This window comes from Panthera tigris, chromosome B4, assembly GCF_018350195.1.
Source record: "Panthera tigris isolate Pti1 chromosome B4, P.tigris_Pti1_mat1.1, whole genome shotgun sequence".
Lineage (NCBI taxonomy): Eukaryota > Metazoa > Chordata > Mammalia > Carnivora > Felidae > Panthera > Panthera tigris.
The window spans coordinates 104,890,612-104,903,327 of record NC_056666.1 but is presented as its reverse complement, the minus strand read 5'-3'; the positions used below and the strand labels follow the sequence as shown (position 1 = coordinate 104,903,327).

Genomic DNA, 12,716 nt, shown 5'->3' with positions numbered 1-12,716 from the left:
TCGAAACCAGATTGTGCAGGTCCTCAGGGCTTCTTAAGGACTTTAGTCAATGAAGGAGTCACTACATGGGGTCTTTCGCTGGTAGCCTGTTATCTCTCACACTGGAAAGACCATTGTACTTTGGTGTATGCCAACGAGGAGCTTCCTAACAAACTGTTTCTCTAAAAAATATAAACTGCAAACCCTTTCAGAATATGTAAAATGCATATTTGAAAAATCTGGGAAGTACGTATAAAGTGAATTGAATAAAAGCAACTGGTATCTGTATGGGTTCAAAGGGGTACATCTGTGACATTTGCAAGGTTTTTATCTCACTCACACACGTGCCCATGATGTCAAATTTTTATAACAGTAAGAAGTCATTAGTTCTAACTTCAGATCTAGAGGCAGTCTTCCTCATCTGAGTTTAAAATTCCATTTCTAATATCTAAGGAGAAAGAGCTTGTTAAGCAAATTAATATTGTGAAGTGGGTTTCCTGGAGGCATATTTAACCTACTTGCAAGGCCAACTACTTTATAATGCATGACTTACATGCAAATGGGAAGCTACTAAATATAAATTAGTTTGTTCATTACAATGGTTTAGTAAGGCTTACAAACACATTATCATCGGTTAAGTCACTATGATAAAGTTTTAAAGCTACAACTCTATTAAAAATCATTCATTCCTTATTTCTTTCACTCATTCACTTACTGAATAAACTGGTTCCTTGGGGAGTCATTCCCAGCTCAGGACACAGCAATTTCATCCTTCTGAAAGTTGTTCAGGCCAAAAAACATGGTGTCTCCTTGACTTCTGTCTCTAACACCCTACATCAAATCCATCAGCCAATACTGTAGGCTTTAGCTTAAACACACATGTATACACGGACATACAAACACACACACACACACACACACATACATACACAATCATCCCACCTGTTGGAGAATTTCTTGTAGTCATACTTGTAAACTTATCTTCTAACTGACACTAATATGTCAAGTTTGGGAATCACAAAAAGTGATATCTTCCCAAGGACTCTGCGTTTAAAACATCTATCCTATGTGTTCTTTCTGCATTAGAAGATATATTCTATGTGTTCTCCCTCGGTTTTTCAATGACTTCCAAATCTGGATCTCCAGTCCTGAGTCTCCCGTAAGATTATATTTAGTTGCCTATAGGAATCCAGGACAGCCAATAGTCAACTTAAATGCATTATCTTGCATATCAGATACGCTCGTCCTTCATTATTCCCTATTTTATTTATTTATTTATTTATTTATTTATTTATTATTTTTTTAATATTTATTTGAGAGAGAGAGAGAGAAACAGAGTGAGAGCAGGGGAGGGGCAGAGAGAGAGGGAGACACAGAATCCGAAGCAGGTTCCAGACTCTGAGCTGTCAGCCCCAATGCGGGGCTCAAACTCACAAACCGTGAGATTGTGACCTGAGCCGAAGTCAGACACTTAACTGATTGAGCCACCTAGGTGCCCCTACTATTTATTTATTTATTTGTTTGTTTGTTTGTTTGTTTGTTTAGTATTTATTATTTTTATTGAGATACAATTGACACGTAACATTATCTTAGTTTTAGGTGTACAAAATAATGATTCGATATTGTATATATGATGAAATGATCACCACAGTAAGTCTAGTTAATGTCCATCAGCACACAGGATTAATTGCAGTTGTATCAGAACTCAGAGATGGTGGTGAGCTATGGGTATCAGTGAGCAATAATGTGGAGCTTGCCAGGAACATGCGGGGACCAGGGTCTCCTCAGTCCCCTAAGGATGAGAAGAAAGGGTGTGTGTTGTGGGGTAGTCTTATCAGAGCCACTCAGACCTCTGGGGTTCTCTTGATGCCCTTTGCTAAACAGAAAAGCCCTTGTTAATGAAACAGGCCCTGTGTGCCTATAGTTCTCACTTGTGGTGCTTTATATACCAACTCATTTATTGGAGCAGAGGCTCACAACAAATGCTCTTCTTTTAAGTTATTTTTGCTTTTAATATTCATTCATTCATTCATTCATCCATCCATCCATTCATTCATTCACTCATTCATTTTCATGGGAGATGGGCATTGAGGAGGGCGCCTACTGGGATGAGCACTGGGTATTGTATGTAAGGGATGTAGTCCCAAAGCCAAGACTACACTGTATACACATATGTTAGCTAACTTGACAATAAATTATTAAAAAAAATAAGAAGAAGAAGAAATAAAAAACAAGACTCCTTATTTAAACAAGTGCTGGAATCTACTTGGTCACCCAACCTACAAGCACCTCCCTCTTCCTTATTCTCATGGCCCTGTTAAGGAATCATCAAATGCTGCCCATTTGATCTCCTACATATTCCTCAAATATGCCTCTTCTCCCTCCCCTGCTTACAACTGCCCTAGTTTTAAGGAACTTATTAAATTTCTCCTCATTTCCTAGACCTTAATTTACCTCCTCCTTTGTTCAAGGAGGAGCAAGAGGAGCAGGAGAGGAGTTTCCTCTGCAGAGATTTAGTGGGTAAAAGCTTAGCGTAAACCCATCGATCACAATCGCTTGCTACTTTTCTAGACTCTCACAGAAACAAACCCAACAATAAGCTGACAACTTATTTAATACACCGAAAAAGTTTGAAGCAAGAGTTATAAAAATATTTTAGTGCCTTTTCTTCCCTGTTTTATATGATACATTTGGGAATTCACTGGAGGTACTGTTTCATTCACTGAACTTGGCAGTTTCAACTCTCCGGCACAAAGGAAATGGAAATGTCTGGAGATGTCTGAAGGGTTGTGTTTTACTTTCTCTTTCCCTTTTCTTCTTTCATGGTTGAGTTCTGCCACAGTAGAAAATATAAAAATATAATACATAAAACACTACTTACAGACTTGATGACAATAAATTTAGCTGTGCATTTTCTATTTACAAGGATTATCTTCTGTAATGTTTTATTATTCATGATCTTGTGCTATTTCACATTTCTAAGGTAAAATAGACTTCAACAGATGGCCGTGTACACACACACACAGTGAATTAGCACTAGTTACTTACATGCCTCCCAGGAGACAATGTGGGGATCCCCGAAGCTTCAATACTGAACACATCACATCTTTAAAGTGTTGCCACATTACCACCATTAAATTTCAAGTCAGTTTTCAAATATCCATTTGCAAAATCATAGAGGAAGAATACCTTATGCTTTTACTTAACTTTGCCCCTTGTTTATTTTTTGAGACCACGGAATCCCAATTTTTTCTTGTCTCTTTACAGTTGTAGTAAATACAATGTGATGCTAGTTCAGAGATGCCTAATAAGGGACCCATGATAAAAAGGTTCATTTTTTAATATCAAGAACATGGATATTTTTTTTACTTAATTGAACTAAGCAAAATAACCTATTATAAATAGAAACTTGTAAGACAGAATGGAAAGGTAAGAGTAAACAATGAAAATAATGTAAGTAATATGGCGAAGACTGCTGATTGTTCCCCTACTACAATCTGGTGTTTCCTTCTTTCTGGGTACGTAGTTGCCAGCTACATGCAGTATTTCTCACTGTTGCTTGCGGCTAGGTTTGGTCATGTAATTAAGTTCTCACCAACGAAATGTGAGTGGAAAGGATGTGTGTAACTTGCATAAAAGGGTGTCCTTACCCTGAACGTACTTTCTTTTGCTCTCCGTACATTAGGACAGGGGTGTGTGCAGTCAGCTGTGACCATGGGAAAGCGGCTAATGCTCCAAGGAATGGTAGATGAACAGAACGGAAGATGGAGGGCCTTAGACGTGATTTGAGGTCGGGAACAGGTAGGCCTGACTTTTGTGTGGGAGAAATTCTGCAAAAATATACCTTCTGGGAGAAGGCAGGGTTATCTCTATGGCATAATGGCAACCATAAAGACAGAGGTTAGAGATGCACTGAGAGAAGAAGCATGGCTCTTGAAGGAACACAAATGTATTTTTCCAAAGAAGGTTCATGATTTCCATTTTTCCTTCCTATCCAAACCAATACATACATGTTAATACTTTTTCTCTCTTACTTGTCCTTTCTTATTTATTTTCTTATTGTCTCTTATTTATTAATCCTTTCATCCCCCTTCCTCCATGTGTATAAATCGGTGGTGTTAAAATATAGTGACAAATCTACACCATGTATTTTCATTAATCGCATTTCCAGATGATATAAACAGGGTGTGTTCTTAATAGTTGTGCAACATCTCTATATGAACTCTACCCTAAAACCTTAAAAAAGTAGATTCCACATGAAGTAAAAATCTAAACTGAAAATTAAAAAAACAAAACAAAATCTTAGTGTGAGAGAGGTCCTCTTAAGCAAGACAGGAAACTCACATGTCATGGTGGAAAACATAGACATCTTGATAAGAAAACTGAGTAAAGAAAAAGGGCAAAAGATATATAATTGAAAGTTTCATATAAATCTCATAAAGGATTAATTTATAAATATTTAAGATATGTTATCATAGTAGTAGTCAGAAGGATGCGATTTGAAATAACAGTAATTTTTATTTTTCAGGTTGATGATAATATAAAAGGTGGATATTATTCATATCTGGCAATTGTACTGATGGGAATGTGGATGATAATAACTTTTAATCAAATACTTTTTTAATTTATTTAAAAAAATGTTTTTAATGTTTACTTATTTTTGAGAAAGAGACAGAGCATGAATGGGGGAGGGTCACAGACAGAGGGAGACACAGAAGCTGAAACAGGCTCCAGGCTCTGAGCTGTAGGCACACAGCCCGACGCGGGGCTCGAACTCACAGACTGTGAGATCATGACCTGAGCCGAAGCTGGAGACTCAACCGACTTAGCCACCCAGGCGCCCCAAATAATAAAATACTTTTTAAAAAAGTAGCACTGCACCACTGTTTATAACAGCAGTTAGGAAGAAAAAAAGAAATATGTAATGTTCATTAACAGGATAAAATTTGACAAAATGATGGTAATACCATGGAGTAAATTTTTCTCTTCTGTAAAATGACCTTTGGTCATATTCTAGTACCTTTTAATAAGTTTACTTACAAGCCAAAGAACAGTACCCTGTGCATAGGGTAGTTAAGGAAGGCAATTTGAGGCAAAGCATGATGGGAGAAGAGCAGTGAAGGGAGGTGCTGGGCTTTAGATCAGGGAGGGTTTGGACAGAAAAAGGCTTACTATGGTGCCTAAGAAACCACCCAGACACTTCTGTGAACACATGGCCATTCTTTGGGCGGAAACCCTGAAATTATGTGAAAGGTTAAGTTCAGTCATATATTAAAGAAAATGTAAGTTTAGTTGGTGATTGTGGTATGTTGAAGTCTAGGGTTATATCCAAAATGACTGAATGTTTTTGCTGATCTAACAAGCATTTTCATGGAGTCTCAGAATACAAAAGGAAGTCTTGGAGTGCTGGGTGTAAAAGGAATCTGACAAGTGTGCCCTTCATTCAGGAAAGTAATATGATCAGATTTACATGTTAGAAATGTCACTCTGTCAGAATCTAGGAAATGGGTCTAAGAAGGAAGCAGACAACTCATGCAATGGTAGAATCATACTGAGGATGTGTATGAGGGCAGTGTTGGCAGAGATAGAGAAAGGGGAGGCAGATTTGAGAAATGAAAGATGGAAATGCCTAGCAAAATGGCAGACTTGAGGCTGCTTTGTCTCTTGCTTCAGAGCCTGGGTAGATGATGGAACCACTCATAAACTCTGGGAAGTCAGAAGAGCGAGTTGATCTTAAAGAACCATCTTAGTGAAACAGGTTAACTTTTTTCAGACATTTGTGATGTGTCAGCTGTATGACTCTTAGTTCATAACAATGGAAACAAAACCTTCGGTATTAAATTACAGCAAATGAGTTTTCTAAAAGGCATGAATATGACACTCTTTCACAAGATATGTGAGAATAAAGCACTTTAGTGATTACATTTCATTTGATTTCTCCAACTGTCATTGGTTTTTTTTCTTTTCTCCTTCACTCAGCACATGGATTTAAATAATTTCTTCAAGACACAGACTAAATCTAGGAAAGTATATCTATATCTAACCTTCCCCTTCTAATGCTTCTGAAAATTAGTTATCTTTTTTTAATGTTTATTTTTGAGAGAGAGACAGAGACAGAGACAGAGTGAGAGAGAGAGAGAGAGAGAAAGGATGAGCAGGGGAGGGGCAGAGAGAGAAAGAATCCCAAGTAGGCTCTACACTGTCAACATAGAGCTCGATGCAGGGCTTGATCCCATGAACTGAACCGCAAGATCATGACCTGAGCCGAAATCAAGAGTCAGAGACTCAACCAACTGAGTTACCCAAGCACCCCTGAAAATTAAGATATCTTAAGGCCACACTTAAAACACCTAAACCATGGTAAAAATCTTATAGTATAGTAGGACTGTGCATAGAATTTTAAACCAAATTATTAAGTATTTGGTGTGAAAATGAAGCCATAAAATGCTAAATATGCCTTTAATCTCCATGTCTTCTATCACAACTCAGGAGCCCATGCTGACTATAATCCTAGTGTATATGCATTGAATTCTAGAAAACATAGGGGGTAGAAAGAATATGAAAAGAAGCACAAGACATAACTCTGTCCTTTTTTTTTTACACTATCAAGTCAACTCCTTGTTTTGCTTTTATCAAGTGAAAATACATGACTGGAAACCCCAAGAGTTAGCACTGCCTACTGAAAGGTCATGATTTATAAGAGGTCAGAATTTAGAATTTCGAGGAGCTTCTTGGGCTTACCACCATGTGATACTTCAAAGTGGTTTTTGGGATGAGACTAAAGATTTTAAGGATTTAAAATTTAAAAGGTTTTATGGCTTATGTTTTTGTTCTTATACTTCCCACAGAGGCATCATGCTGGCTAAAGAACAGGCGATTACAACTTGTTTGATTTTGTTTCAGAGTGCTTATTGTACCTAAGTGATTACTTAGTTTGGGTAAAAGCACAAAAATATATCTGCTGTATTGTGAATTAGTTGTCTTCTGAAACACCACAGCTAATAGTAATAGTACCATAAACCTAATAAAAGCAATAATTATAGTGACATTCATTGAGCGCTTACTATGTATCATTCAATTTTTAAAATTAATTTTCATACAAACTCTATGCAATAGATATAGTGAGAAAAATCAAGTTAATTTGTGAAGGTAATACAACATTTAAATGGCTGAACCAGAATAAAAGCAAGAGTTTCATTAAGTTTTACAATATAGGCATACCTCAAAGATATTGTGGGTTCGGTTCCAGACCAGTGCAATAAAGTGAGTATCACAGTAAAATGAGTCAAATGAATTGTTTGGTTTCCCAGTGCATGTAAAGTTCTGTTTATACTATACTGCAGTCTATTAAGTGTGCAACAGCATTACGTCTAAAAACAACACACACACACACACACACACACACACACACACAATAATGTATATAGCTTAATTAAAAAATACTTTATTGCTAAAAAATGCCTGAGCTTTCAGGAATCATAATCTTTTTGCTGACTGATGAGGGTGGTGGTTGCCAAAGGCTGTAACGACTGGCAATTTCTTAAAAGAAGGCAACAATGAAGTTTGCCGTATCAATTGACTCTTTAACAAATGATTTCTCCATAGTGTGTGATGCTGTTTGATAGCATTTTACCCGCAGTGCAACTTCTTGGAATATTTGAGTCAGTCCTCTCACACTGTGCCACTGTTTTATTTATTAAGCTTATTTAATATCCTAAATCCTTTGTTTCCATTTCAACAATCTCTACAGCATCTTCTTCAGGAATAGATTCCATCTCAAGAAACTACTTTCTTTGTTCATCTAAGAAGCAACTCCTCATCTATTCAAGTTTTATCATGAGATTGCAGCAATTCAGTTAGGTCTTCAGGCTCCCCTTCTAATTCTAGTTCTCTTGCTTTATGTCCAACACATCTACAGTTACTTCCGCTATGAGTCTCGAACCTCTCAAAGTCATCTAGGAGGGTTGCAATCAATTTTTTCCAAACTTCTATTAATGTTGACATTTTGACCTCTTCCCACGAATCACAATGTTCTGAATGGTATTTAGAATTGCGAATCCTCGGGGCGCCTGGGTGGCGCAGTCGGTTAAGCGTCCGACTTCAGCCAGGTCACGATCTCGCGGTCCGTGAGTTCGAGCCCCGCGTCAGGCTCTGGGCTGATGGCTCGGAGCCTGGAGCCTGTTTCCGATTCTGTGTCTCCCTCTCTCTCTGCCCCTCCCCAGTTCATGCTCTGTCTCTCTCTGTCCCAAAAATAAAATAAAAAACGTTGGAAAAAAAAAAAAAAAAAAAAAAAAAAAAAGAATTGCGAATCCTCTCCAGAAAGTTTTTAATGTACTACCCAGATCCATCAGAGGAATCACTTCCATTTCAGATGAAGGCAACTATATAGCCTTATGAAATGTGTTTCCTAAATAAGATTTGAAGGTTGAAATTACTCCTTGATCTGTAGACTATGGAATGGATGTTGTGTTAGGAGGCATGAAAACAGCATTAATCTCATTGCACATCTCCATCAGAGCTTTTGGGTGACCAAGTGCATTATCAATAAGCAGTAATATTTTAAAATAATTTTTTTTTCCAAAGCAGATCAACAGTGGGTCTAAAATATTCAATAAACCATGCTGCAAACAGATGTGCTGTCATTCAGGCTTGGTCCATTTATACAGCACAGGCAAAGTAGATTTAGTAGAATTCTTTTTAAACTTTAATGTTTATTTATTTATTTTCAGAGACAGAGAGAGTGAGAGTAAGCAAGGGAGAGGCAGAGAGACAGGAGAGAGAATCCCAAGCAGGCTCTGCACTGTCAGCACAGAGCCTGACCTGGGGCTCGAACTCAGGAAGTGTGCGATCATGACCTGGGCCAAAATCAAGAGTTGGGTGCTCAAATGATTGAGTTACCCAGGCACCCCAGATTTAGCACAATTCTTAATGGCCTCAGGATTTGCATAATGGTCAAACATTGGTTAATATCGAAAGTCATCAACTGCGTTAGCCCTTGATGAGAGAGTCAGCCTGTCCTTTGAAGCTTTAACCAGGTATTGCCTTCTCCTCTCCACTTATGAAAGCTCTACATGGCATGGATGTTTCATCTACACAGCAAGTTTGTTACTTAGTGCAGTCACCTTCATCAACTATCTTAGCTAGATTTTCTGAAAAGCTTGTTGCAACTTCTACATCAGCGCTTGCTATTTCACCTTACAATTTTGTGACCAGAAGATGGCTTCTTTCCTCAAACCTCAGAAGCTAACCTCTGCCAACATCAAACTTTTCTTCTGCAGCTTCTTCACCTCTCCCAGCCTTCACAGAATTGAAGAGAGTTAGGGTCTTACCCTGGCTTTGGCCTAAGGGAATGTTGTGGCTAGTTTGATATTCTCTTCAGACCACTAGAACTTTCTCCATATCAACAATAAAGCTGCTTTACTTTCTTATCATTTGTGTTCACTGGAGTAGCACCTTTAATATTTTTCAATGACTTTTCTTTTGCATTTACAACTTGGCTAACTCACCAAGAAACCTAGCTTTCAGCCTATCTCAGAGGCTTTCAACAAGCTTCCCAGTATATATAATAGAAATATATATATAACGAGACACACACCACACCACACACACCCTAAACTTAATTTTCGCTTTTGATTTAAAGGGAGAGATGTAGGACTCTTCCTTTCACCTGAACATTAAAGACCACTGTGGGGTTATGCATTAGCCCAATTTCAATATTGTTGTATCTCAGGAAATAGACTTAAGGAGAGGGAAAGACATGGAAGAATGGTCAGTGGAGCAGGCAGAACACATACATTTATTGATTAAATTCACCATCTGATATGGGCAGAGTTCGTGGAGTCCCAAAATAGCTTCAATAGTAAAATCAAAGATCACTGACACAGATCACCATTAAAAAAAGTGATAAAGAAAAAGTCTGAAATATTGTGACAATCTCCAAAATGTGACAGAGACATGAACTGAGCAAATGCTGTGGGAACAATGGCACCAATAGACTTGGTAGATGCAGTGTTGACACAGACTTTCCATGTGTAAAAACCGGTGGAGTGCAAGTAAGTCAAGGGCAATACAATGAGTATGCCTGTATAGTGAAAGCACAAATGAGCAGATGTTTCAGAAGAGTACAAGTTAGGAAGTATACATAAGGAAGCAATCCAAAGCCTGATTATTATCACTTGGATTTTTAAAAATTGAGATGATAATGCTGATGACAGCTAACCTGTATTGTACACGTTATGTTTCAGGCACCATTTTAAAGGCTTAAAATTCAATAACTCATTGGATTCTCAAAATGATTTTATGATTTAAGTACTATTAGTGCCCTATGCTACAGAAAAGGAAATTGAAAGAGAGGTTAAACTACAAACCCAAGATTGCATAGTAAGTGGCTTAGATGCAACTGGCTGATGGAACCAAAGCCAATCCAGAACAGAATGGCTTTTAAACTAGTAGGTCCACAATCTTTTTTTTTTTTTAAGTTTATTTATTTTTGAGAGAGAGAGAGAGAGAGAGAGAGCGAGCATGAACGGGGGGTAGGGGTGGGGAGCAGAAAGAGAGGGAAATACAGAATTGAAGCAGGCTTCAAGCTCTGAGCTGTCAGCACAGAGCCTGAAGCAGGGCTCAAACTCACCAACTGAACTGTGAGATCATGACCTGAGCAGAAGTCAGATGCTTAACCTACTGAGCCAACCCAGGTGCCCAAAGTGGTCCACAATCTTACTACACATTAGAATCACCTGGGGAACTTTAAAAACTAGGATGACAAGCTCTATCTTTGACGGATTAAAATCAGAGTATCTGGTAAGACCCAGGTCTCAGTTTTTACAAAAGTCCTCTTGGTGATTCTAATGCAGCTAGGGCTGAGAGACGCTATATTACACAAAGGCAGGACTAGCATTTTTATTTTCAACAAATAACATTTGGGCTCAAGGTCAATGACAGGAGGTAGACTTAAAAACACACACACAATAGTAAATAAAAGAACTATACCACTATTGCCTTTGCTGTGGTAGAAAATTTATTAGCATTGATTGTAAGCAAGAGAATTATAGATAACTTAAAACAAAGAGTCCCAGAGTGGATGTAGAATCTTGGGTTTATTTAATGAATGTCAAAGCCAACTTTCTTATCAGTTTTAATTGGATAGTAAATTCACACTATTGTTTCCAGGAACAGTTCAGGAATACCATGTTAAGGGAGGCCTTGCAGTATCTTTTGTTAATTGAACTCAAACAGATGGTTAATTTCTAAAATGTTAATTTCTTTCTGTGGGTTCTATATTTTCCTGCCACTGTATCTTTTTTCTTTAAGTTCTTAATTTTAACTCCAGTACAGTTAACGTATAGTGTCATATAAGTTTCAGGTGGACAATATAGTGATTCAACAATTCTATACCATGCCACGTTATTTTTGATAGACATAGAAATATTTTCAAGGCATACATACAAAACATTCTTCTCAATTCAAGTAAATACACACCGCTATTTTCCCACTGTTTTATGAATAGGATTTCAAACAAATGAAGTTCCAAAGAGAAGTCTAGGGTGTCAAATTGTTTGTAGCGTGATGGAAACTGACCATAACTAAAACGCTATGCTCTTTCAGTGGCAAGTAAAAAGGCTATGAGAAAATGATTAGGCAGATAAAGCCTAATGCTTGGCAAACCTTACCTGTTGGGGGAAATGAGGTCAAATACTAACTCCATTAAGGCATTTTCTCAAAGGCATAGTTTTAAAAAATGTAATCATATTCCTGATCCCCATCCCCTTATTTTAGTTTTCTTCAGTCAGTGGAACTCATGGGGGAACAAATAGCAAATGTAAATTGTGGAGGGGGCTAAGACTGAGTGCTCTTCTCTAGGGATGGGGTGTTAATTCCATGACTCCGTTAAAATAAAAACATTATAACCAAACCCCACACAGGAGGTGCAGGCAACACTCTGGTTCTTGCTTCCTGACCCAACAGACTCCCCACCAGGCTGGCCATCCTAAAGAGTCTGGGAAAAGATACCCTTCCTGGAAAGCATGCATACTAGTTTAGATAATTTGTTATTTTCATCTTTCGAATTATTTCTTGACCACAGTCAGGTTTTTTAAGGTACAGGCTACCTCTCTTTTAGAGACTATGGGTTTTCTCTCTTCTTATGGTTGACACAAAATCATTGATTCACAGGGCTGTGGCTGGTCATATTAGGGCTCTGGCACACTTTCCCTTTCAATATGGGCACCTCCCCTGTTGTTTCTGCTATTTTCTTTTTCACTGGTGCTTTTGTCCTATTGTGGCTACAAACATCGAAACAGTCACCCACAGACAACAGCACAGGGAACTAAATTATAAAATGAAGGTTCCCGCCCCCCCCCTCCATAAAATTGACTAATGGGGAGGAAAACTTTTTAGCTCATTATTCATCTCTTATTTTTTTTTTCATGTACTCTTATGTTCTGCACTGCAATCTTTCTGTCATTTTTTAACAAGAAGTCTTTTATAGGGTAAATTACCTGCTGGGAGGGAGATATGCCCTTTTAGGGGTAAATGTTTTGAAAACCATGGTCAAGATTTCATCAAATTATAAATCATCTTCTACCTTATTATTTTGTTTGTGTTTTTCAGAGTAATAGGAGGCCTGTGAAGTATGCATGCCATCAGGCCAAGCAAAGAAATTTAAGAGTTATGCTGTTCTTCTACATAATAAATAACAAATGTATTTTATTTAGAAATACAGAGCTCTGTAGCAGCTA

At 37.8% G+C, this 12,716-nt stretch overlaps 1 protein-coding gene across 2 annotated transcripts in view; it reads right to left on the bottom strand.

Moving 5' to 3' along the window:
- The window catches only part of TMTC2 (transmembrane O-mannosyltransferase targeting cadherins 2), a 398,739-nt gene that overhangs the window by 28,104 nt on the left and 357,919 nt on the right, over positions 1-12,716 (bottom strand). The window lies entirely within an intron of this gene.